This window comes from Capricornis sumatraensis, chromosome 23 (genome assembly GCF_032405125.1).
Source record: "Capricornis sumatraensis isolate serow.1 chromosome 23, serow.2, whole genome shotgun sequence".
In the NCBI taxonomy this organism is placed as follows: Eukaryota; Metazoa; Chordata; class Mammalia; order Artiodactyla; family Bovidae; genus Capricornis; species Capricornis sumatraensis.
Genome location: NC_091091.1, coordinates 47,623,064 through 47,648,106, shown reverse-complemented (window position 1 = coordinate 47,648,106; position 25,043 = coordinate 47,623,064).

Below are 25,043 nucleotides of genomic sequence, written 5' to 3'. Positions count from 1 at the left end.
AGGATGGCCAGGGAGGTCCTGCCCATCTCAGAGGAAGAACTGGGCGACCCTGCCAACAGGGGCCTGTCCACGCGCCGACGCGTTCCTCCTCCCCTTTCTTCTCCGGCCCTCCATGCCTCACTTTCTTGAGTAAACATTCCCATCAGAAAATAGAACCATCATCTCCACTATGGAGTTTATTTAGCATAGTCCAGCCCCAGCTGAAAACCCAAGGAGACTGTCGTTCATATGAGCCTCAGCTCATATCCAGAGTGTGGGCGAGATCACAGCCCTGGTCCTCCCCGACTTCGTGAGTTAATGTATTCCACATACAATCTTCTCCTGGTCAGGAGGGAATCCAGTTTCATGGAGGTCCTTTTAGCGGAGGATTCATCAAACCCGAGTATATGCATATGGTATGAACCTCAGATCCATCATCTAAGCTGTTGGTTTTAGTCGAAATGTCAAGAAATGATTTAGTATAAAATCCGCCACCAAAGCATTTATTAAAAAATCTTTTGATGCTCTTCATCTACAAACATTTACTACCCTGCATACAAATGTCAGCGGTTCAGCCTAATATACTTCTTCATTTATTTACTGTTCATTTCTGCTGGATAGAAGCCAGAAACACGACTTCACCCAGCAGAATGCGGCACGTCGCAGGGCTGGAGAGTGCTTCTCGCCACCCCTGATGTCAACTAATCCATCTTATCAGGACGCTGTTGGTATGAAGGTCGTGCCTTCTTTGTGGAGTGGAGTCCTCCTCACACAGAGGTTTTATTTAAAGATGGAAGTTTATCAGTGTATTACCAGGACTTTCTGGAAGACGTAAATAAATGAAATGTAGATTTGACAGCTAAAAGTCGACCTTACGATGTCGACTGTGCTTTCCTGCAAATACAGAAGGTGTGAAAGAAAAAGAACCCGCCGATTCCCTGCCTCGCGGTTCACAGACCCTGGACGGTCTCCCGTGATCGCATTTTATGTTAAGCAAATTCTCCAAGTCGAGCATCTTCCCATGGAACCAACAGAATCCTTCAGTCGGGAATGAGGCCCTCCCTTGAAGACCAGAAAGCAGGGATCCTGCCAGAGGCCCGACTAGCCTGTCGAGGTCACACAGCTGGTTGGTGACAGCAGCGGTCCTAGAACCTTGGATTCATGGTTTTCGATTAAACCTGTGTCATCTGGCCGGGCTGCAGGGGAGGGAGAGGGGATTCCAACAGCCAAGAGTGCGGCCAAAATAAGCAAACAAATATAGGCCGTTGAAACTCAGGGGGAGCTTGGATTTCAGAGCCTCAATTGTAAGCAGCGAAAACCACATTTCACCTCCAAGTAACCCTCATCTGCTTTCTATCTTCCAAAGCTGTGCTGGTCACGTCATCCTTGCAACGGGTTATCGATGCCTTTATGACAGGACCGTGTACTCTAAATTGGCAAGGCAAGCATCCAGCTGTTAAAAAACACTCCAAAGAAGAATGGGTTGCTAGCAAGGAAGGCCAGGAGAGATGTCCAGATGTGTTGGCCACGGGGACACCGGCTTCAGTATAAATGCACCCCAAGGACCAGCTTCGAAATCCAATGATAAACACACACACTTGCACTCCCCGCATCTGGGGGTGCCTCCAGCTCATCGCTGGAGCAGACTGGACTGGCCCTCACTCCCCGCAGGTCCCGGGCCAGCAGGGATGTGCTCAGGCCAGAGTTTGGCCTGCTTCCCACTTGTAAATGCTCCGCAGATCAACCAGGAGAACAGAGGGAACGCGAGGGTCAGCGGGGCCCAAGCCGGGCCCCAGAGAGCTTCCTTACTGCCTCCTGGGGTGAGCCAAGCTGGAAGCAGTCAGCATGTGCCTGCATCTTGGTGGACACAAACCCAGAACCCCCTTCTCCCCCATGCCAGCCCTGTGTTTCTATTTAATTCCCTTTTCCTGAATTCCTCTTTTCCCCTCTCTCTCTGACTGCCTACGTGATGAAAGAGCAGCTCTGGGCATTTTACTGAACTAATTCACTCAACCCCCCACTCTCTTGGAAGCAGGTACGCCTGTTCAAAGGGGCATGTTCTTCCTTTCCAGTTCTTCCCCAGACCAAATGGTTCTGGAAACCCCAGGCGGTGTGCCTTCACCACAGACCCACAAGCTCAGAGAGGCAAGGCTCCATCCACCGTGTTCACCGTTCTACCCCGGGGCCCAGGACAACCAAAAAGAGCAGGAGCAAACGAAGTCCCATTTCACAGATGGAAAACCGAGGCTCTGAGAAGTTGTAGATCCCAGGTCAGCCCAGGCAGGAGATGGGAGTCAGGCCCGGTGAGGTCAGGAGCAGTGACCTTCCTCTCTGTCTGCTCCTTGGCAGGACCTGGGGGTCCCCAGACTGGGGTCTTGTGCTCTCAGACACCACATTCAAGGGGCAAGCCCCAGGTATTCCTCTCGATCAGTGCAGGTCATTTCAAGAGCGTCCAGCTCTGCCCATGAACTTGGTACCTGCCTCTCCTGGCTTATTCTGGACAAGGAGCTGTCTGGGATTCGGTGCCACCCCGGCCCTACCCCTCAGGGCAGGCGTGATCTCAAGCTGCTCCCAACCCATCTCCGAGGCGCTTGGGTGCCTGAGCACCCTCCGGAGTTGCCCGACTCACATGAGCTATTTCTAGTGTGAAATACATTTGTAGCACTTAAAGAGAGCAAGCTCAATTATTTAACTCTACCTAGATTTAGTTCAAATATGAGAGTTCCAGTGTACATCTGAGACTTCTGGGAAATTGATTTTTCTGCTTAAGATCATTTCATAGGGTTTAGCATTTAAACCAAATCGGGCGCAGACTGATCTCCTAGTAGATACTGAGCTTGTTTTCTTTGTTCTAAAGACCAGCCCGAGAGAGAGAGTCCTGCTCCCGCCCCAGCGCTCGTCATACGCACTTTATGACTCTAACAGACCACGGCAGCCCACCGAAAGTTATCTCTAAGGCAGCCAACTCCGCCTTCTCTCACGGCGGGACTTTCAGAGCCATGGTGTCAAGGGAGGGCCCGAGAGGCGGCAACAGCGTTTAGCACTCAGCTGACCTCCCATCCACCCTTCTAGGATGCCTGCTGGAGCCAAGTGTGTTTGGGTTTTTTTTTTTTTTTTTTCCTATTTCTCAGCCATTTTCAAGTGATTTCTTTAATTTCCTCCTGAGAGTAAAGCACTGATTGACCAGGGATTTCAAACTGAAACCTCTCATCAGCAAATACCACTGACAGCTCAGGATGGAGAAACATCCCTGAAGCTTACGTTGAAGTCCACAATTAAATTAGCCGGTGGTAGTCAGGTGCTCTAATATTTAATGTAAACTGCTTTTCAGGTTCTTCGGAGGAGAAAGAAGCTGTGTGATCTGATCATGAGGACAAATGGTCTCAAATAACTTACCGAGGATGACAGCTTTACCAATGGAAACGATGAGATTTTACATGAAGAGAATCTGTAAGTCTGTTTGAAAAAAAGCAAGAGCACACAACATTGTAAATCAACTATATTTTAATTTAAAACAGAAACCAAGAACAAACAGCAGGAGGGTGTGGAGGGGTCAACACCCAGTCATGGAGTCCCCAGTCTCATTTTCCTGCAAATCATCCCTGGGTGAGTTTAAATAGGGCAAAAAAGTACATATGTTATGGCCATACTAAAAAGTTACAGTTATTCTAATTAAAGAGGAAACAAGAGACTGGTGAATGGTTGGGAAACGGCTTTGTAGACAGAATTCAAGCAGAATCACCCCAGAGTCAGGGACAGAATGAGCTGGGTGCCTCTCCAGCCAGAGGTGGCTCAGTGCGTGAACAAGGTGAGTGCTGGCCCTCTCCTGGTGTGAAGCGAAGCCTGGCAAGGACAGGCTGGGGTCTGGCACACACGGGTCTCAGCCCTCCCGCACATAAGCACCCAGTACATGACAGTTACGATTACTTAACGTTGTTACTGTTAGCATGTGCAAAGCGTGCAGTACTGTGACTGGCGTATTTTTTTTTTGGCTGTGCAACGTGACATATAAGATCTTAGTCCCCCTACCGGGGATCGAACCCACACCCTTTGTATTGGAAATACAGCGTCTTAACCACTGGGCCAGCAGGGAAGTCCCATGACTCATGTGTTTAAAAGGAAAAAAAAGCCACAGGGTCAATTCCCGGTGCCCCCACGTGCCCATCTCCTCCCATAGGTGGGATGGAATCTGAACACCTGAACTTCCCTCTGAAAGCCTCCGATGAGCCAACGACCAGTGAAAGCCTTCACCTTATGGGTGGCTGCAGAGAGGGGCTCAAGGACAAAGCCGGGACGGGGGACCGTGAGGTCTGGACAACATCGTTCACCTGACCCAGGCCACGGGGCTAGGCTCGGAGGCCCGCCCCTCAGAGCAGTGGTGTCTGACCGAATTTCCGTGATGACAGAAGTATTCTTCATCTGTCCTGTTGGACCTGGTGGCCCCTGAGCCCGTGAAACGTAGGGAGTGCAACTGAGGATCTGGGTATTCACATTCATTTTAATCAATTGCTTTAATCTATTGATAATTAATCAGCTAGTTGATTACATTTAAACAGTTAGCTGTGGCTGGTGAATGCTGTATTGGAAGTAGCCTGGACGGCTCCTTGCCAGGAGGACTGGCAGGTCTGAGCCCCAGGGTGGTCTGAGATGCTTACAGGCACCAGGCAAGAGGCCACTCCTCACCTCCTCTCCCCAACCCTCCCACCACCAAGCAGGATCTCCTCCCCTAGCTTGAGAGAACACACACAGAGCCCTTCAGACCCCAGCTTCCAGCCCCTCCTGCCAGGGGACCCCGAGGCAGCCAAGCCTGGCACAGCACTTGATGCTGCCAATTAAAGGGCCTGGCTGGGCCCCACACAACCCAGGCAAGATCTCAGGCTGGTGGACGCAGCCAGGTCAGCCTCTCTGCCGGCCAGCCCACATCCTGCTCCTGTTGGTCCTGCCTGCTTCTCAGGAAGCCCTGCTGCCCTCCCGGGCCTCCACACCGGTGCTGGTGGCACAGACAGGCCAGAGTGGCTGCCACGCCCGCTCCTGGAGGCTTTACAAGCCCACCAGCACACACACACAGTCCACACGTGCTCACACACATGCATAAATCTGCAGCAACACGCATGGGCAGCCAGATGCACACAGGGACACACGTGCTCACAGGCGTGCACTCACGGACACGTGTTCACACAAGCACTCATACTCACACACACTGACCCTGGTCTCTGCAGCAGTGACACGGGGAGACCAGTACTTATCCTCCGTGAGCCTCGACTTCCTCATCTAAAACAGGGATAAATCAGTGTCTTAATAGTATTTAAAAGGGTAAATAATTTACCCTTTTGGGTGGTTGTGAGCCTTAAATAAGATCACAGAGCATGGAATGCACAGTGGTGATGACGGTGGCGGAGGTGACGGTAGTGATGATGGTGGCAGAGGTGACGGTGGTGATGATGATGGTGGCGGAGGTGACGGTGGTGATGATGGTGGTGGAGGTGACGGTGATGATGATGGTGGCGGAGGTGACGGTGGTGATGATGATGGTGGCGGAGGTGACGGTGGTGATGATGATGGTGGCGGAGGTGACGGTGGTGATGATGATGGTGGCAGAGGTGACGGTGATGATGATGGTGGCGGAGGTGACGGTGGTGATGATGATGGTGGTGGTGATGGTGATGATGATGGTGGTGGAGGTGATGGTGGTGATGATGGTGGCGGAGGTGACGGTGGTGATGATGATGGTGGTGGAGGTGATGGTGATGATGATGGTGGCGGAGGTGATGGTGCTCATGAAGGTGACAAGGAGCAAAGGTGACTCCTGGCTGAGCCCCTTTCGGAAGCTGCCCTGTGGTTCTTTGAGCTTGACCGTGGATTTGTTTTCTCTCTGCATGTTTCCAGCACCTGAACTCACAGGCTCTAACTTAGAAGTGGTTCAGGAAACAGGATGAGCCCAAAATTCTGAGACTGGTTGAATGGATGGGGGTCAAATCTCGAACAAAGTTAAATTTCAAAGGGCAGGAAATCTAGTGCAACTTAGAGTTAAGGATGGGGCTTCCCTGATGACTCAGATGGTAAAGAATCTGCCCGCAATGCAGGAGACCCAGGTTGGGAAGATCCCCTGGAGAAGGGAAAGGCTACCCACTCCAGTATTCTTGCCTGGAGAATCCCATGGAGAGGAGCCTGGCAGGCTACAAGGGGTGGCAAAGAGTTGGACACGACTGAGCAACACGTGCGCATGTGCACACACACACACACACACACACACACACAGGGCTGAGGATGCGGCAGACCATAGGAGGCGTTTAGAAATACCCTGGAGTGGAATCACCCCCTCTCATTGGCCCTTGGCTGGAGTCCCTGAAGCTCAGGGACAGTCCCTCCTCCTCGCCTGAGTCTCAGCATCCAGGGTGAGCTGGCAGCTCTGAGCCGCCCAGCATCACTCTTCCCAGGAGAGCTCTCCGAGCCTCACAGCCGTTCAGTCCCCAACACACACTCTCCCCCCTCACCTCACCTGGCCATCATCACCTGGGCCTTCTGCCTGTGTCCCTCGGGTGACTTCTGGTTCCCACGCCTGAGCTGGATGCGCTTCCTATGTTCACCCCATTATCAAGGAGGCTGGAGAGGGGCTGAAGGTCAGTTCATTCACCAAAATCCCTCCTAGGGACAATGCTTTTACAGGCTCACCTCAGAGATACTGCAGGTTTTGTTCCAGACCATTACAACAAACCGAATATTGCAATACAGAGAGTCACACCAGAATTCTTTTGATTTCCCAGTGCATGTAAACATTCCCTTTACCCTATACTGTTGTCTGTTAAGTATGCAATAGCATTATGTCTAAAAAACAACATTCAAACCTTACTTTAAAAACCCTTTGTTACTAAAAATGCTAAACATTAGCTGAGTCTTCATCAAATTGTAATCTTTTTGCTGGTGGAGAGTTGGACATGTTGGGAGAATTACCAAAATATGATACAGACACAAAGTGAGCAACTGCTGCTGGAAAAATGGTACCAAATAGATGTGCTTGGTGCAGGATGGCCACAAACCTTCAATTTGCAAAAATCGCAATATTTGTAAAGTGCAGTAAAGTGAAGCACAATAAAATGAAGGGTGCTCATACAGAAGAAATACCCTGGTAGGTCACTTGGGGCAGAGAGCACGCCGCGTAACCAAAGGATGCAAAAGCTGCACATGAGGTGGGGTCCGGGCACTGGAGGGGTCCTTCCTTACGCTGAGTGCTGAGTGCATCTGCAAGCTTTAGGGGCAGGAACTGGGGTCAAGCTGATTAAGGAGCTGACTGCAGTCCCATGGACTGTAGCCCACTGGTTTCCTCTGTCCATGGGATTTTCAAAGCAAAAATACTGCAGTAGGTTGCCCTTTCCTCCTCCAGGGGATCTTCCCAACCCAGGGATCAAATCCACACCTCTTACATATCCTGCATTGGCAGGCAGGCTCTTTACCACTAGTGCCACCTCGGAAGCCCCAAGTAAGGAGCCAGGAATCCTACTTCCCAAGAGAAATCCCCAAGAGAAGCAGGTGGAGCAGCTACATGGCAGAGGATCCCGAGAAGAGTCCATGGAGGGTGTGGCAGGAAGGGCCTCGGGCTGTGAAGTTGTTCCCTGAGTGAGCAAGGCAAATCCCCAAGAAAGTTTTACTAACCTGTGTGAGATTCACTCGGGATCACGTGGGGATGATACTTCTGGAGACCCAACCACAGCCGTCAACACCACAACTGCGTTTTGCTGCCAGGAAGGATCAGAGCTGATCCTCGGCCACTGAAGTCACGCGGTAAAGGGACAGCTGCCACTTGGGCCCCAATTCTAACCTCTGTTTACTCCGCTTTCTGTGTTGTGCGAGTTGAATTGTGTCACCCGCCAAAAAATGTTCAAGTCCCCTGGGAGCTGAGAATGTGAACTTCTTGGGAAACAGAGTCCTTGCAGACGTCATCAGGCTGCGAGGAGGGCCTCCAGGAGCAGGCTGGGTCCTGCTCCAGCAACAGGCTCGCTCACCAGAAGAGGAGAATCTGGACAGGGAGACACAGGCAGGGAGAGTCCCATGGGAACAGGGAGGTGGAAGCTGGAGGGATGCAGCTGCAAGCCAAAGAATGCCGGCATCACCAGGAGCTCAGAGGCGTGGACTGCAGGCTGTGACAGCAGCCACAGGAGGCTGCCCCACGGGCTTCCCGCACTGACCTGGCACCCAGCAGGGGCTCTGTGCATATCTGTGGAATAGAGAGGATAAGTGTGAAGTTTTATAGAAAACTTGAGGCTACAAGATGCTTGCGACAGGCCAGCTGGCAGCTCCCAGTCTGCTCCTTAACTCCTGGGCCTGGACAGAGTCCTCAGAAGGGCCCCCCCACTACCTGACCGCCTCTGCCCCCCTCTCCCTTCACCTCCCCTCCCCCTCCCCTCCCCTCCCCCACCCCCTCCCATTCCCCTCCCCCACCTCCATCTAGTCACAGTCCTTGCCACAGCCGCACAGACTGGTTGGTCCAAATCACTTGTGTTCCTTTGTTTACTTCCAGAATTCATCTAACCTTCTCACTTCTGAGAGTTTGCTCGCTAACTGAAGCCATGAAAATCAAACTACTCCATGGAATCCTCCTAACAGATATCTTATATAATCCCCTCCCTTTGAGTGACAGGATAGATCTCAGAAATTCTCATCACAAGGACATACCTCTGTGAGTTGAGGTATGTCCCCTAGACTTACCCTGGTGATTACCTTGCAAGGAATGCACAATCATGCCCTTCCATCGTGTGCCTCAAACTTATACAACATTAAATGTCAAATTCTAGCTCAATAAAACTGGGGGGCCAAGAGAGGACCTACTGTTATGTGAATGGATCCAGTGGATCAAGAAGGCATCCCTCCTTCACTCCTACAAGAGCAGCAGGCGAGTCAGCGCGGCTGGGAGTTTCCTGGTTCAGTTCCAAAGCAGAGGGGCCAAGCCGCAGCCTGCGGGCCACATCTGGGCACTGTCTGCTTCTGTACGGCCCACAAACTAAGAATGGTTATTACATTTGTAAATGGCTGAAAAAAATCAAAAGATGAATAATATTTCATGACACATGAAAATTATCAAAAATTCACATTTCAGTGCCCATAAATAAAGTTTTATTGGAACAGGGCCACGCTCATTCATTTACAAATTGTCTGCAGCTGCCTCAGAGCCTCAGTGGCAGAACGGAGTAGCTGAGACAGAGAGGGGAGGGCCTGCAAACCTGAAACACTCATCATCTGGCCTGTTACAGGAAAGCTTTGTGGATACCTGCTCTGGATGCTTTAAAAGACCCTTCGAAGTACCAGTGTGGGCCCAGCCCCACTCACCATTCACAGATGAAGGCATGGGTAGCGTGGGGTGAACAAGCAAAGCACAGCACACTTTTCCAGGAGAGTTCCAACATTTTCTTACACCACATACTGCAAAGATGGCTAAATGATCTGCACACACAGTGACTCTTCTAGAGAAGAGAGAAGAGGATCTGCTTCGTATTCCTGTCCTTAGCCACTCGGTCGTGTCCGACTCTTTTCGACCCTTTGAACTGTAGCCCGCCAGGCTCCTCTGTCCATGGGATTTCCCAGGCAAGAATACTGGAGTCGGATGCCATTTCCTTCTCCAGGGGATCTTCCTGACCCAGGAGTCGAACTAGTGTCTCCGATGTCTCCTTCATTGCAGGCGGATTCTTTACCCACTGAGCCATCAGGGAAGCCCTGATATTTTGTCTTCTTACATATAATTAGAAAGTATTTTAGAAAAAAAAGCACCGAATATTTGGTGCCGTATAGTCATCTCTGTGACAGAGAGATCTCACTCTCCACTCAGAGGAGTTTGGGGTTTGGGGGGATTGGCATCGTGAGATGATAGCCCTCAATCACTCTAGGCAAAAGGCGCAGGAGACTACTGGGGAAAAGCCAGCGCCCAGTAGAGTCTCCTCTGAGCTCCAAGGGACCCTTGCACCTTCACTTCTGCCAAGCCATGGCCTCTCAAATACGAAGCATGAGGCAGGAAACAAGCATCTTAAAAAAGGAAGAGAAAGCCATTCGCAGCAACATGGATGGGCCTAGCGGTGATCACACTGAGTGAGGTAAGGCAGGCAGAGAAGGGCAAATATCACGTGACACCATTTGTATCTGGACTCTAACAAAAGGATACAAGTGAACTTGCTAACAAAACAGAAATAGAGTCACATTTAGAAAACAAACTCACGGTTTCCAGGGGGTAAGCGGGGCAGGGCGGCGTGGGGGAGGGGGTGGCGGGATACATTGGAAGACTAGGATTAACATGTAAACACTTCTATACATAAAACAGATAACTAAGAAGGACTTACTGTGCAGCATAGGGAACTCTACGCAACACTCTGCAGTAACCTACAGGGGGAAGGAGTCTAAAAAGGAGCGGATACATGAATCTGCAGAACTGATTCACTTGGTCGCACAGCTGAAACTACCACTACAGTGTAAATCAACTACACTCCAGCAACAATTAATTACCATGGAAAAAGAGAGTTAAAAAAAAATAAATAAAAACAGAAGATAAGAGTCTCACCAGAGAGCGTAGTCTTAGGACGGTCCCGTCAGTGTTTCTGCAAAACATTTCTGTTCTGAGCACTGTAATTTGACCCTTGATACAGGAATGCCAAAAGAGAAAACCCTGGAGTCATATCGGGCAGAAAGCAGATCAGGTGTAATTTTCTTTTGCAATCTGAACAAAAGACATTTTCTAACCAAGCCAAATAAGGGGGAAAAGAGTTATATAGACAGATAACGGAAACGCACACATAAACGTGCTTCATGCGAAATTTCAAATGGCTCCGTGACAGCTCTGAGAACCTGTCTGGGGATCATTTTATGGAGAAGCAGTCAGAATGCAATCAATTAGAAAAGCAAGAAGGATGTATGTTCTGTCATTTCAGTGGGAAAATGGCTGCTTGATTTTCCTTGGCTTGCTCCCTCATAACCACTTTGAAGCCCTCTCAGCTGAGAAGGGGAATCCGCATCCTGAAGCTTCCCACATGTTCCCCCCATCACCTGCAAGTTCATCTTTCACCCGTCTAAGTGGAGCGCGTAGAGGATGCGCTGAGAGCTGGAGGCTTGCAGCCCCGCCTTCACCGCAGCTCTCGGCGTGCCTGCTGTGCGTGCTCAGCCGTGTCCGACTCTTCATGACACTATGGACTGTAGCCCACCAGGCTCCTGTGTCCATGGGATTCTCCGGGCAAGAACACTGGAGTGAGTTGCCATGCCCTCCTCCAGGGGATCTTCCTGACTCAGGGATCGAACCTGCACCTCTCATGTCTCCTGTATTGGCAGCATCTGGGAAGCCCAGCTCTCAGGGTATCTTTGAGGAAATCACATCATCTCTTTCCTTGTGCCTCAGTGTTCTCACCTGTGCAATGGGAGTGAAGCCGCCCCCCACCCTTGCTTCCTCCATCTCGGGCTGTGGAATATCTACTGAGACTGAAGGAGTGAAGTTTGTTCAGCAACAAGAATAGTCTTGTATTTCTCCGTGAATGATGAATGATGCGTGCGTGCTCAGTTGTGTCCGACTCCTTACGGCCCCATGAGTTATAGCCCACGAGGCTCCTCTGGCCACGGGATTTTTCTGGCAGGAACACTGGAGTGGGTTGCCATGCCCTTCTCCAGGGGATCTTCCTGACCCAGGGATCGAACCTATGTCTCCTGGTCTCCAGCCTCGGCAGGCAGATTCTTTACCGCTGGTGCCACCTGAGAAGCCTATATTTCTCTCTAACAAAAAGAAAGACTAGAGCAGGTTGGAAAGCACTTCTGAGTGTTGATACACGGTAGGTTCCAGTGTGTCTATTCAGCCTGAATGGAGAATGCATTCACGACATGGAGACGGGTGGGCGGCCGGCTAAGCACACAGACAGAGTGCATCTTCCAGCCACTCTCTACCCTCCAGGAAAGCGTGAAGGGCCTAGAAGCCGTCAGAGTCTGTTTTTCTGCTGCCTCCAGCCATAAAATACTCACAAAAAACAAGAAAACCACATTGACACAATCCCCCAGATAGATCAGAACAGGAGAGAGATTTTCATGGGCAGACGGGAGCCGAAAGCTGAATCTTCCTAATGGTCAGGATTTATACCAGCCCAGAGTATCTTAAACATCTCAGATCCAGCAAAACATCAGATAAAAAGTGGGCCAAGTCGTTGGATTTGTGAGGCCATCTGAGGGCTTGGCCAGGCCAGGTTCAACAGAAAAGAGGAACACTCGAGGAACATCTCATTGGCAAGGGCTACTGTGGGCTTGCATGACCTAATATCCTATGAATTGAGATGTTTTGCATGTATTAAACATTGGTCCCCCCCTTTTTTTTTTTTAGAAATTACACTGACAGAGGCTTCCTTAAACATTATTTGAATAAAGCCTCATTACTCACAGTCCAAAGAAGTTCATTAGAAGGAGATGGCTTTGGAAAGGAATCAAGAAGCTCCTCTTTCTTCTCAGCAGTGAATTACATTAGCTACTTCCTAGTTATTTAAATCTTGAAATAAAAGATGTAAACGCTACAGTGACATCTTAAGATCATTGGAAAGGCAGGTCTTGCATGCACAAAAATGCCCAGCTGGTCTGCAGATAAAACAGATTGATAATTAGTTGCAAAATGTAACATTTCATCAAGAATATTTTGAATAATCCAATTTATCTTTGTCAGATATGCAGCACATATTTTTCCGGGGAGCAGCTTTGTTCTTTAACATAATATTATAATTTCAGGCTGCTAATGAAGGCGCCCGCCGGCCGGCCGGGCCTTGATGTGCGGCGTGGCGGGGAGCGCGCCGCGGCCGGGGGACCGAGCGCCCGAGCGCGCCGCGCCCCGCTGCCGCCACCTGCGCGCCGCGGAGCGGGCTGCGGGCCGCGGGCCGCGGGCGATCAAAGGGCCTGCGGGCGGCGGGGAGGGCGCCCCTGGCGGGCAGAGCGCAGGCCGGCGGGCGGGGGCTCCACCGACTCCGGCTTCTAATTAACCGATGCGAGCGCGCGCTCCCCGACCCCGACCGTGATGACGAAGGCGGGTGGGCGCGCGTGCACGCTCGGGGGTGGCAGCTGGGCTGTCGGGCGTCCCCAGGGGCGCGACCCGGCGGTGCACCCTGCGTGGCCTGAGCGGGGATGGAAACAGGCAAGGAGGGAGCCGCCGCCTCCGTGGTCCGCAGGAGCTGCAAACTCATCTTCAAGGGCTCCAGGAACCCCTGGTGCCAGGAGACAATTAAGGCCCACGTGCTGGTCGATCCTTTCTAGGGGCAATTTATCACTTTACATAAGGCCTGTTGGAAACGCCAGGACGCCCGTGTTTACATGGATGAGTGGGAGCTACTTAGCATAAAGTCTGGAGAGCCCAGGAGGCAGCCTTCTCTTCAGACCCAGAGAGGTCGGAGCGCTCTGGAAGAGAGCCCCACTGAGATGCCTTCAAACTACAATGTCCTCCCGGGGCCCTGAGGCCACAGCACGCCCAGGTCACCCACACCCCGGGAAGCACAGTCAGGGGAGAAGAGGTTGGCTGGGTTGCCAGTGAGGTGTTGGCAGAGCCTGGAAATTAACTCACTGCAGGAAGGGGCCGGGAATTTGGCAAAGCAAACTCCAGGGCCAAGAGTATCCCTCCCTTTTGTCTGCACAAATAGCCACCGGCTGCATGTATGTGTGGTGAAAGTTTCTTTCATTCAAAATGTATCATTTCAGCTCTCTGACAGTCTAGAGGGGTAGGATGGGGTGGGAGATGGGAAGGAGGCTAGACAGGGAGGGGACATCCATATACCTGTGGCTGATTCATGTTGATGTGTGGCAGAACCCAACACAACATCGTAAAGCAATTATCCTCCAATTAAAAATAAATTTAAAAAAAAAGAGAAAAATAAAATGTATCATTTCAGCCACATGTTTGCAAACGGAATTCTCCATTGTTCTACCTCTGCGGGAGTTGTTTGGTGATGTTTGGTATTTTCAAAAATAAATTCAATTCCTAGGCCACGATTAGAGCTCTCTATGCCTTAGTTCAGAAATCCTGATCAATAAGAGACAGATGCTCCTTCCCTTATTGTCCCCATTTGAAAGGACACTGCTACCTGTGTCCGAACATTCTACAGCACAGGTTTGACGACCCCGAAGTGTCCAGGAAGCAGACATTCGTCGCGATGCTGATAATGAAGAATAGTAAACTTGAGTGGATTCAGCAAATTCAGAAGGCTTTGAAAGATTGACCTGCTCACAAGCCCAAGCCACGGGGTCGCTCACGCGGAAGATCGCCCCACGAGGAGGTCTTCTCTGCATTCAGCTACTTCCGCTTCTGTAGTCCAGGAATATTTCAAATACTTGGCGGTCTCGGGGACCACAGACAGCACGGTGGGCGGAGTCTATTGCTTTCGCCTCTCCCGCTACGTGCATTCCTTAAAGTACATGGTGAATGTCATTCAGCCTGGGGAGGGTGCTGACCAGTCAAGCCGTCCCTTCTTGCTTCTGTTCCTTCCAGGCTCATTTTGTCACCAGCCTTCCTGGTAATTATGTCTCTTGTCCAGACACAAAGGTCAGTCCAATGTCATCTCTTTTCCTGGGTAAATTCTGACTGTTCTAATGTTCTCTGGGGTTCTGGTCACCTAATGCTGCCCTTGGAGGCATGTTTTCTTCTCTGCCCTCCCTTCTGCAAAGCCACTGGAGCAGGAGAGAGCCTGGAAAGCTCTAGAGGATGGACAGGAGGGCAGGATCTCTCCACTTCCCCACCTGTCCCCGGAGGCCCTGTATCACCCCCACTCCATTCCCTGCCCTGGCCGGGGGGCTCCTCAGAGTACCATGGAAGAGAAAGGTCACCCCATGTTAGAGGTAGGCTGGTGCGCGCTCCTCCGTGGGACCACGACGCTGGCACAAAGCACTAGAGGACTTGCCCAGGCTTTGTAAGCAGCTGTCGACATCCTTTACGAAGCCCATTGGAAAGGTTGGAGAGACCACCTCGCTTTATGTCACAGTTGGCCAGGTCCGTCAGCTGCAGTCTAAGTCCCAAAGGGCCACTGCAGCACACCCACAAGAGGGGGCCCTGGGGCCCAGCCCCCGTCTTCCGGACAAGTCAGGGACCCTGAGGTACCCCTCCTCAGACTGGGGCCAAGTACCCTTGTGAAGCCTCTCCACCCGTGTGTCCTGCTGGGCAGGGAGTCCCCAGAGCCCAGGCAGGTTACCTGGTCTCTGAATCCCCAGTGCCTGCATGAGTTCAGCCACAGAGCAAATGCTCAGTGAGTGCTGAGCGGCCAGAAGCAGACTGGGACCCTCAGGGCCAGCAGACCACCAAGACCCTCAGTTCCCCTTTGGGCATCCCCAGCACAGAACACGCCTGTGTGCTCAGCCACTCAGTCGTGTCCAACTCTTCTGCAACCCCACAGACTATAGCCCACCAGGCTCCTCTGTCCATGGAATTTCCCAGTGAAGAATACTGGAGTGGGTAGCCATTGCCTTCTCCAGAAGAACTTCCCAATCCAGGGATCAAACCTGTGTTTCCCACTTGGCAGGTAGATTACCCCTGAGCCACCAGGGAAGCCCCAGCACAGAACAGACTGGCACAGACAGACCCCCCCCCCCAGCCCTGTGAGTGCCTAAGAGAATCCCACGCACGCTTGACCCACCCAACAGGCAGAACAGACGAGCACCATCAGCAGACCCCGTCAGTAAAGGGCAAATCCCGAAGCAGGACATGACTGCTCCTGAGGGCTTCTGTCCACCAGCCCAGGAAGGAAGCTGCCCACAGGCAAGTCTCCTGGGCCCTGAGTCTTACCAGGCCTCCTGTCCTCAGACCCTGCACTGCTCAGAGGCCTGCAGTGACTGCCCAGCCAAACTTATCACTGGTCATCAAGGCCCCACATGCAGCTGCCCCAACAAATCTTTCTTTATTATCTCCCTCCCCTGTATGAACCATTTCCGAGATGAGCAGCCCTCTTCACGGTCTGAGGCTCCCCGCCCTGAAGATCCTTCTCTCCCTCTAAGCCAGTCTCTGTCCTGCCCACCAAGCTAGGCTTAAACCCTTATGGTTCCCACCCCTGTGAGTTTCGCAGCACCTCAAACGCCCCACCACCATGGACCTTCCCCACCCGCCTACCAGCTCTTTCTGCAGCAGGTAGACCCTGCATCTCTGTAGCCTCAGGATCTGCACGCAGGGGCAAGCCTACAACCATCTGGGGAGGGGGTGGTTGGACGGCCACCTGCCCGCAGTGTAGGCACCAGGCAGGGTTGAACAGAGCGGTATGCGGTGCAGGGCCTGGTCTGGACTCCTTGGCCTGTTTTTGCCCCTTATATGTTTTCATGTGTCCCTAAACCAAAGATCCCTCCTGTAACCCTCCTCTTAGAGCCCCGATGGCTCCCTGTTTCTTACCTCTTACTTTCTTTCTCCAGCCTGGGAGATAAACAAAGATCTGGTCATATCCATAGGGCCACGTTCCCCGCATGGCACTGGGGCCCTCCCAATCTGGCCAAAGCCAACTTCTGAGGCCTGTCTGAGGGTTCAGCCTCCTAATCTGACCTTGGCCACACTAGGTTCAGTCCAGCTCTCACCCTTCCCTGCCTCTGCCCCATGGCCTGTGCTGGAAATGCCATTTTCCCCTCCTTTCTCTGCCTTTGATGCCATGTACATTCCACAGGCATCACTCTTGGGGCCCCTGACCCTAGCGCCCAGCAGGCATTATCTTGTGGCTCAACCGCGTTTGGTCGTTATGTGGCTCTCAGAACCCACATCGGGTCTGGCCGGTTCCTGCAGTGATTAGTGGGAGTTTCTCTCTCTCCCACTGGACTCATCACTTCATGAAGACAGAAATGAGGGGCCCTGTTTACTTAGCACATCCTAAGCCTCAGTGAAAATTTTCTGGATAAAGAAATGCGGGCCTCCAACCAATAAAAGCCTTCAGGTGGGCACAGTGGAAAGGTGTCCAGCATATTAGGTTTGCCAGGCAGGGATGAACAGAGCGGTAAGCAGTGCAGGGAAGCCCAGCTCGTGGACCTCAGGCACGAGCCTATAGATGTTAAGAAGGAAAGAACAATGAAAAACAGCTCAGTGTATCACAGAAATAGTAATTCACGTGAGTTTGGGTATGAAGGTGAACTAAGGTGAAAATAATTTTTTCTTGGATGTCAAGCAAATTTTTTTCACAGTTCTCCTCAAAAAGCCCAAGCTAACTACACTGAATAATAAAAAGCGGAGAAAACATCAGTGATGGAGTCAGTGTTTTCTCTTTTAGGCATACATGTACTCAAGACGACAAGGTGGCCGTGTTTCCCTGACTGTCCTTCGCGGCCCCATGGACCGTTGTTGAGCAGATGGCTGAGTCTCCACACGCTCCCTGATGGGGGCAGCCTAACTCAGGAGTCCCCAGTCCAGGGGCACCTACCCATACCTGGCAGTGATGGGTTCCCCCAGAGTCGCTTGCTCCAAGGCATCCTTGCCTTCAACTAGGTCATGGGCACTTGGTGAGCAAGACCCTGAAGCCCACTAAGTGCCTTGACTTTTGTTTATACAGTGTTCATGGAGCCTGCAGCTAAAGCAGGCCCATTGCAGGAATGGTAGAAAGGACAGCTAAATGTTGAAGGTTCTGGAAACCTTCCAGGAAGATTCAGCAATACGGGCTGCTCCGCAGATCACCCTGGGAGGCCCAGGCAAATCGTTTTCCCTTCCCACCTGTCCCAGGCCCTCTCTCTGCATTCATTCAGAGCACCATCTCTGCCATGAAGTACCCTTCTCCCCAGGGCTCCTTCTAGAAAAATTATTCTCAGTGGTTAAGGCCTAAATCAGGTCACTACTCCTGCCGGGGAGGCTTTCCCAGACGTTTCCAGTCTCCCTTTCTTTCTGCACTCCCACAGAAAGTTGCACCAGTGGCTCACCTCTGCACAGGTGTGTGTCAGTGAGGCTTCTCCTGGGGCTGGCGTGTACGTAGCTGTCTCACGCGCCAGGGTTGTGCTTCTAAAGACAGAGGAGCCACGTTGCCTTCATCACAGCATCATCTGGGCCTGGCAGCATCTCAGCAGGGTCAGGCAGGTACTCAAAAGATGCTTGGTGAAAAGGAGGGAAGGGAGGGATAAGGATTTGAGAGTCACCCGAGGCAGGTCCTTCTTGTTCCTAAGTTATTGGAACTCTAAACTTAACCCTAACCCTAATTCTTGTATGTCTGCTTGTCTTGAGTTTTTATCTTAATTTTTTGTGTCTTAATTTTATCAAAAAAATAAATTCAAGGGCTTTTTGCTTGTTTTAACTGAGATGTAATTGACATATAACATGGTATTAGTTTCAGGTATATAGCATACTCCATATCTGTATATACTGTGAAATTATCACCACAGTGAGTCTAGTTAATATCCATTACGGTACTCAAGTATACATTTTTTTCCAGTTATTTTCATTTTTTTTTTTTTTTAAGCAAATGAATATGCAGTGCGTATTTTCGCTGTCACAAAAGATGAAAATCTCTTACACTCTGGGCCCCTACCGTCAACTACCCAAAAAGAGGTCAGACCAAAACATCCAGGCTCAAGGCTATAGAAAAATGAGAAATCAGATCTTGGATTCAGGGGCTAGAGTGCTAGGCGGACCAGAGCCGAGCAGGGATGGATGGGCTCAGGCAGGTGCCCACAGACGGAAGGAACACAGCCCTGACCCCGAGCGCAGAAATCAGAGAGGAGAGGGCGACAGCCTCAAGCTGCAGTGGCCCTGGGGTCAGGCACCGTCCAGCACGAAGCCTGGGGCCCCCACACTGTGCCCGATCGGAGATGCCCGGCTCCCTCCAGGGATGGTACCGACACAGAGCCCAGGGAATGGACTTCAGGGCTGGGCTGAACCCCGCTGAGCCTTGTGCCCTGAACAGCCTGTGATTTGACCCCCTGTCCACATTGTTATTGTTGTTCACTTGCTCAGTCGTGTCCAACTCTCTGTGACCCCACAGACTGCAGCACATCAGGCTTCCCTGTCCTTCACCATCTCCCAGAATTTGCTCAAACTCATGTCCACTGAGTCGGTGATGCCATCCATTCAACCCTGTCCACAGCACCTCCCCGGGTTTCTTTCTGCTGCTGAGAAGCGGGAGATGCTCCTAGGAGCCTGGCAGAGAGGGCTGGGGGCTGAGTGCCTGACTTCCCGCCAGCCCCTCCCAGGGCCCCCTCCTTCTCTCTTGTGACTCCTTGTATGTCTTCCTTCCATGTGCCTGCACAGCTGGCAATTCTTTCTGCAAGCGTCCCTTTGCTTGTTTCATTTCTGTCGCTCAGCTGACTGTAAATCCCAAGGGGCAGGGCTGGTGCTATCTCATGCACCCCAGTCTCTCCAGGAGACACAGGCTCCAGTGTCTCCAGGGCCTGACACGCTACTCCACACACAGTAGGTGCTGAGGGAATGTTCACTGCTTGGAGCCATAGCTCTCTCCAGTAACTAGTATCTGGCTTTGCTCCCTCTGGAGACAGAAGGGAGGGCCCAGCAAAGCCCAGATAACGTCGGGGTTGGGACGATGCCTCTTATCTTTCTCAGAAAACATCTTTCATGGAGCAGATTTCATCACTCACACAAAGCAAATGATTTCAGCGGCTCCTCCAAATATAATTTTCAAAACACAAATTAGTAGCGCCATACACATGGATAAATGTCTCACTTGACTCTTCGATGCCAAGGAAGGATCCAGTGTGAGCCACCCAGCTCAGCAGGGTGCTTGTGTGCAGATTCTCAGCAGGGCAGGCCCCCTGGCCTGGAGGGGAGTCACCCTGATTGCCCGGGAAGGTTGGGCCACCGCAAATCTCTGTTCGTGTACACTGTGGGAACGTACATAAACAAGACACAGACAGCCCCAAATGCCAAAAGTAAAGAACTGTTTTTTCCAACAATTTGGTCTGCAGCTCTGACTATTATCTGGGGATAAATCAGTTTGCAGCAGCCGTAGACAGCCATTTCCGTGAGATTCCCGCGCAGCTTAACTGGAGAAGCGTGTTAAAAGTTAAAGGACCTTCATCACATTAAGAACATGAATTTTTCTAACCATAAATTTATTTCACTGAATTCCTGAGCCATAAAGTCACCCTGCACTCTTCCTTGTAAATCAGAGGGGGTGTACCCACTTCCTGATGTTTGCCAATTTGCTGTTTTTCCTGTAATTAGGAAAAAATGCAACTCACTAGAGTTACAAGCCCAGAGGAGATCGCAGGATTGAGCCGAGTTGTTTAATATCTGCCTGGACTTGATGCTTTGTAAAGAGGGGGGTGGGAGGTAAAAGGGCAAAAAGAAATGATTATCTAAACACAGGGTGATGAGAGCTAACGTCAGACGTGGTCACCGGGCCCCTCAGAGTGGCTTTGCTCTGTCCCCCTAAACGCGCGGGGCCATCCATTTACGATGCTTAGTAGAGAGAGGACGCAGGGTTAGGAACATTAAAGCTAACAGAAGTAAAACTTGAAAGTCCTGGGGAAATGTGCCTGCTTCCAGGTGCACGGAGAGCCTCCAGACTAGGACGCAGAGCCCAAATGCAGCCCAGAGCGTCCAACCCGTGTCTTTCAGAAACGCCGTGGATGAAGCCTCCACACCCCTGTTTTGCAGGAATTATGGCACAAGCAGAGCTGACAATAGGCCTGTGGCAGCGGCTCCCGAGTCTCTCCTGGCAGCTGGAGAGAGAGTCCCTTCACGCTCATGCGCATCCTGAAAACGAAAACGGTTTCCATACATCAGAGTTTCTTTTTTTAGTCCTTCAGGACATATCCTAACCTCTCATCTGTGGCAAAGACGGGAGTCCATTTTGGTAAATATACCTTCACCGAAATCAGCTACCCACAAAGGGTGTTATTACAAGCCGCATAAAAAACAAGCTGGTCATTTCATACTTTGGTTATCCCTACAGATGCTATTTTAAAGGAATTATTTTCACTGTTTTTGAAAAACACATCTGTATCCATAATTATTAATAAAATAAATATTAATGAAAATGTTAAAAACAACAAGTGTTTATGTAGCCAAGAGAGTCCTTTGACATGGTCTGGTACATGGCAGGGACTCAATAAATATTTGAAGAATTAACTTAAAATGAATTGAATCTCAGACTTTTTTAAAAAAAGCTGTCTCATTTCATTCCTACACATGAAAAACACTTTCATTTCCATTCATTCTAAAAAAATAAAATAAAAACAAAGAAGCTCAATAATCCCCCTTAATTTTAATCAGGAGATAGCAAAAAAGCAAATAACAACCACAAACAAACAAGAGCCATTTTGTGGAAAATTGGAACACAAAGCACCCGCGTGGAAAGACGCGTTTCCTTCCTTCACTGCCCACCCCGGCGTCCGTCCCCCCAGTAACTCTAGAGGCGAGCAGCGCAGACCGTGCGTCTAATCGTCCTAATGACCCTGGCCTTCATATTTAAAATGTCATTCAGAGGTAGTTTCGGGTTGGCAGCTGCTGACGGGAAAGAGCAATAAATAATACTCCTTCCATTTGCACACGAGCCCTGTGTGCGGAAGCCTCTGGAAGCGCGTTTGCAGCAGAACACCTCGGGACCCACTATAGGAATGCCACCCCATTTGGTGCCAGGCACCCCGCACATCCGCTTTTAGGAGGGGAAGTGTGTAGCAACCTGCCCAATTGGAGTTACAAGGGAATTTAGGAAGACAGAATGTAATTACCTGAACTGGAATCCAGCCAAGGCACTGGGGCTGCTAAAAAAAAGTCAAGGAAAAAGAATAACCTTAATTCTCTTAGCTGATAAAAGCCAAGCAGGCTTCTTTCTGCTCATGCTTTGGCAGCATAAGGTGTTCAAACCATCACCAAACAATAAATAAAAATAAAACTTTGCAACATCTAGCAGGCCCCTCTGACACACACACACAAGCTCACTGCAGATTCCTTTGTCCGTGGAGGTAGGTGAGGCAGCCGTGAATCTCCGGGTTCATTTCCTTTCACTTTCAGGTTCTGTGTTCAGCTGGCACCGAGGGAGACTGACAGCAGGTTCTGCCCACGGGACGGCCATGCCACCCTCTCTGAGAAGCAGAAACTTTATCAGACCCAATAAAGGGAGGGGGTCAGGCAATACCCTTCCTGTTTGCTGATTTTTCTCCTTCCAATCTGGGCTTAATTCTGGTGAAACCAAGTGAATAAAATAATCATATTGCACCAGGGATGTGAAATTTTAGAGAGGTCTTTAGTTAAGTCTCTCTCTCTCTTTTTTTTTTTTTTTGCCTGAGAAGGGAAGACATGGACAAAGGAAGATGGCGAGAGAGAAGCTGATCTCCGAAGGCCAGGAGGTCGTCTACGTGCTTAAAATGTTAATCAGTGGGCTCCAGAGCCCGCTCCAGAGCCCGCTCCAGAGGACACGGCCCCATAACATCCACGGCATGAGCAGGATTTCCTCAGGAAAATGTGTCCCCTCTTCATTTCATTGAAAAGCAGAGGTGTTGTTGTCGCGGCCCCCAAGCCTTGCCTGGCTATCTGCTCCCAATCCCCACTGCCCAAGCGTAGCCAGTGCCCAGGGATCCAGCCCCCATCACCGTAGCAGGAAGTTGTCAACACGAAAATTCCAGTTAAGCTTGTGGTTGGTGGTTTTCCCTGGAGGGTTAGACAAATGTGCCCAATACGACACCTCAGACTTCCTGGGGATGGTGGGGGGTTGGTGCATACACATTGGTGTGGCCCAGTAGACCAGAGTCATTCCTGTAAAACCTACTGAACAAAGAAGTCCAGGTGACTAATTCATTTTTAAACTGGAAGGGCCATGGCTTTTATATCCTGAGACTGGCGAACACTAACAGAATTAAAGTGGAAAATTGACCATTTCATCTGACTGTCTAACATGGCCGTCAGGTTGAAAATCTCCATCATTTACAGACATAGTTTTGAACTGTTTTCCACCAAGTGAGGACATCTGCACGTATACTTTTTTTTTAAGAAAAAAGATCTGGAATCCACAAATGTGAGGCATTAGATGAGGGGAGCTCAGGGAGGAGAAACGAGAGCAGAAGAGCTGGGGACTGGCGGAGGCATCCCTTTGCACGCACGCTCTGGCCTCCTTCCAAGGCAAGGAGTGCCCGGGATAACTAGATTAACCCCCCAGCCTCATTGTTCAATTTTGCAGAACTGTAACTATCTCTAGGATCCTTGATTGAATTAGTTTAAAATTTTAAAACAAAATGCCCTTACTAATATGTTTATATTCCTACAAATCTATGCTTCTGAGAATGGGGGGGGGAAAGTAGATTTTGTGCTCAGCTTGGAATCAATTGCTAAGCTGTTTAGGGGATGTTGTATTTTGGTGAGCTTCCGTGAACCCTTGTGGTTGCTCAGTTAGCACAGTGAAGATCCCCTGGGAAGGGGATGGTGGTTCCTCTCACCAGTGATACAGGCCAGGTGGGGGCTCAGAGGACGGCAGAAGCAAAGCCCCCGTGTTTTCTCCAATAATTCCAAGAAGCTGCTGTGTCCTAAGCCTTGAATCTTTAGGAAAACTTTAACTCACCCTTGAAAGCCATACCCATTTGGTTTCTAGTTGGCATACAAAGTACCAACACCACCATGTATCCCTTTCTCCTGCATGGAGTGTCCCTGGTGCTTGGGGTGTGTCTGCGTTTCCAGACTTGTGGGCCCCCAACATGGGCCACCCTGATCTCAGCACTGGCCTGAAATGAGCAGTAAATGGAGAGAACAGACAGTCGACCCGCACCCACACCCACAAAATCAGGGTGGGAAGGAAGCAGAGGATGCAGAGGGTTTCTTATTAATAATTCATCCTGAGCAACCCCCTGGAGCAGTTTCACTATGAAATGCTATGCAGAATGCTGCAACACGCTAATTAATATTTTCAAAGTGTTCCGTGGGCCCCCTTTAAAAGCACTTTTGCCATCCATTGAATGTTCTGCATTATAAGTAAAAGATCAATCCTGTCCCCCAATCTTATTGATGAGCTGTCTTACCGACGTAGGATATTAAGAGTCCACAGGATTTTTTTTTTTCTTTTCCTCCCTGTGATATCACTCCCAGAGAACTGGGCTTGGAAACTGGCTTCTCTTCTGAGACCAGCTGTTCCTCCCAAGAGTTACAGAAAGGTTCAGGCAGGTTCCCAGGCATGGACTGCTCTGGCCATGGCACACCGTCCCTGCCTCATGCCACCCAATCTGATGCCCAAAATGGAGACCCAAAGGGAATGTGCTGTCCCCTGCAGGGCGCGTGTCCCCAGGCACAATGACAGGAGAGGCCTTCAGAAAGCGATGTCAGCTGACATCTCCTCCTTACAGAGGAGTTTCTGATGGACGACGCCCAGCTAAAGGTCCAGGACTGCCCCTGCGCTCCAAGGAAGTGGTTGCTGATCAGAGATTCCTCCCCAGCAGGAGAGCAAAGCCCCCATGCCCAGCGTCGTTTTAGAGCACACACCCTCCCATCAGAAATATCCAGGACCTGGCCAGAGGACCTGGCCTGGCCTTGAAGCTCTGGCCTCGCTCACTCTTAGCACAGGGCCATGTGCACCGGCTGGAACCCCAAAGGCATCCCCACGGACAGCAATGGAGGGTCACTCGCCACGTTTCCGTCTCAGTGATTCTTCCTAAACGTTACCTGGAGACTATTTCTCCATTCAAATCAATTGTGGCTATCGATCCAGGCAATTAAAAGAATAGGAAAGGAGTAACTTTTGCCCTTTACTATCTTGCATTCAAGAAAGTGATTTACAGAGTCAATCGGGTCCACTTGGAAATAACCTGCTTTCTATGGTGAAGAATCTTTTCCTCCCGGGAGACCCGAGGGACAGCCTTTGACATGAGGAGGGAACTGGGCCTCTCAGGGACACCAGAACCCGTGGGGCCCACCCCGAAGCCACTGGCCATGCTGGCCCCTTTTCCAGCTCATAAAGAGCACCCAGAATGCCATTGACTGGGTTTTTGTTTTTGTTTTTTTTTTGCTGTGAAATTCTCTTAACATAAAATTAAGCGTTTTCAGTACACAACTCAATGGCGTAGATGACATTCACAGTGGTGTACAACAGACACCTAATTCCCAAACAAGCTCCTCACCCCAAACAAAACTGCACCGTGACCAGCCTCTCTCCAGCCCCCTGACCTCGAGCCCCTAAGAACCACAATCTGCTTTCGGTCTC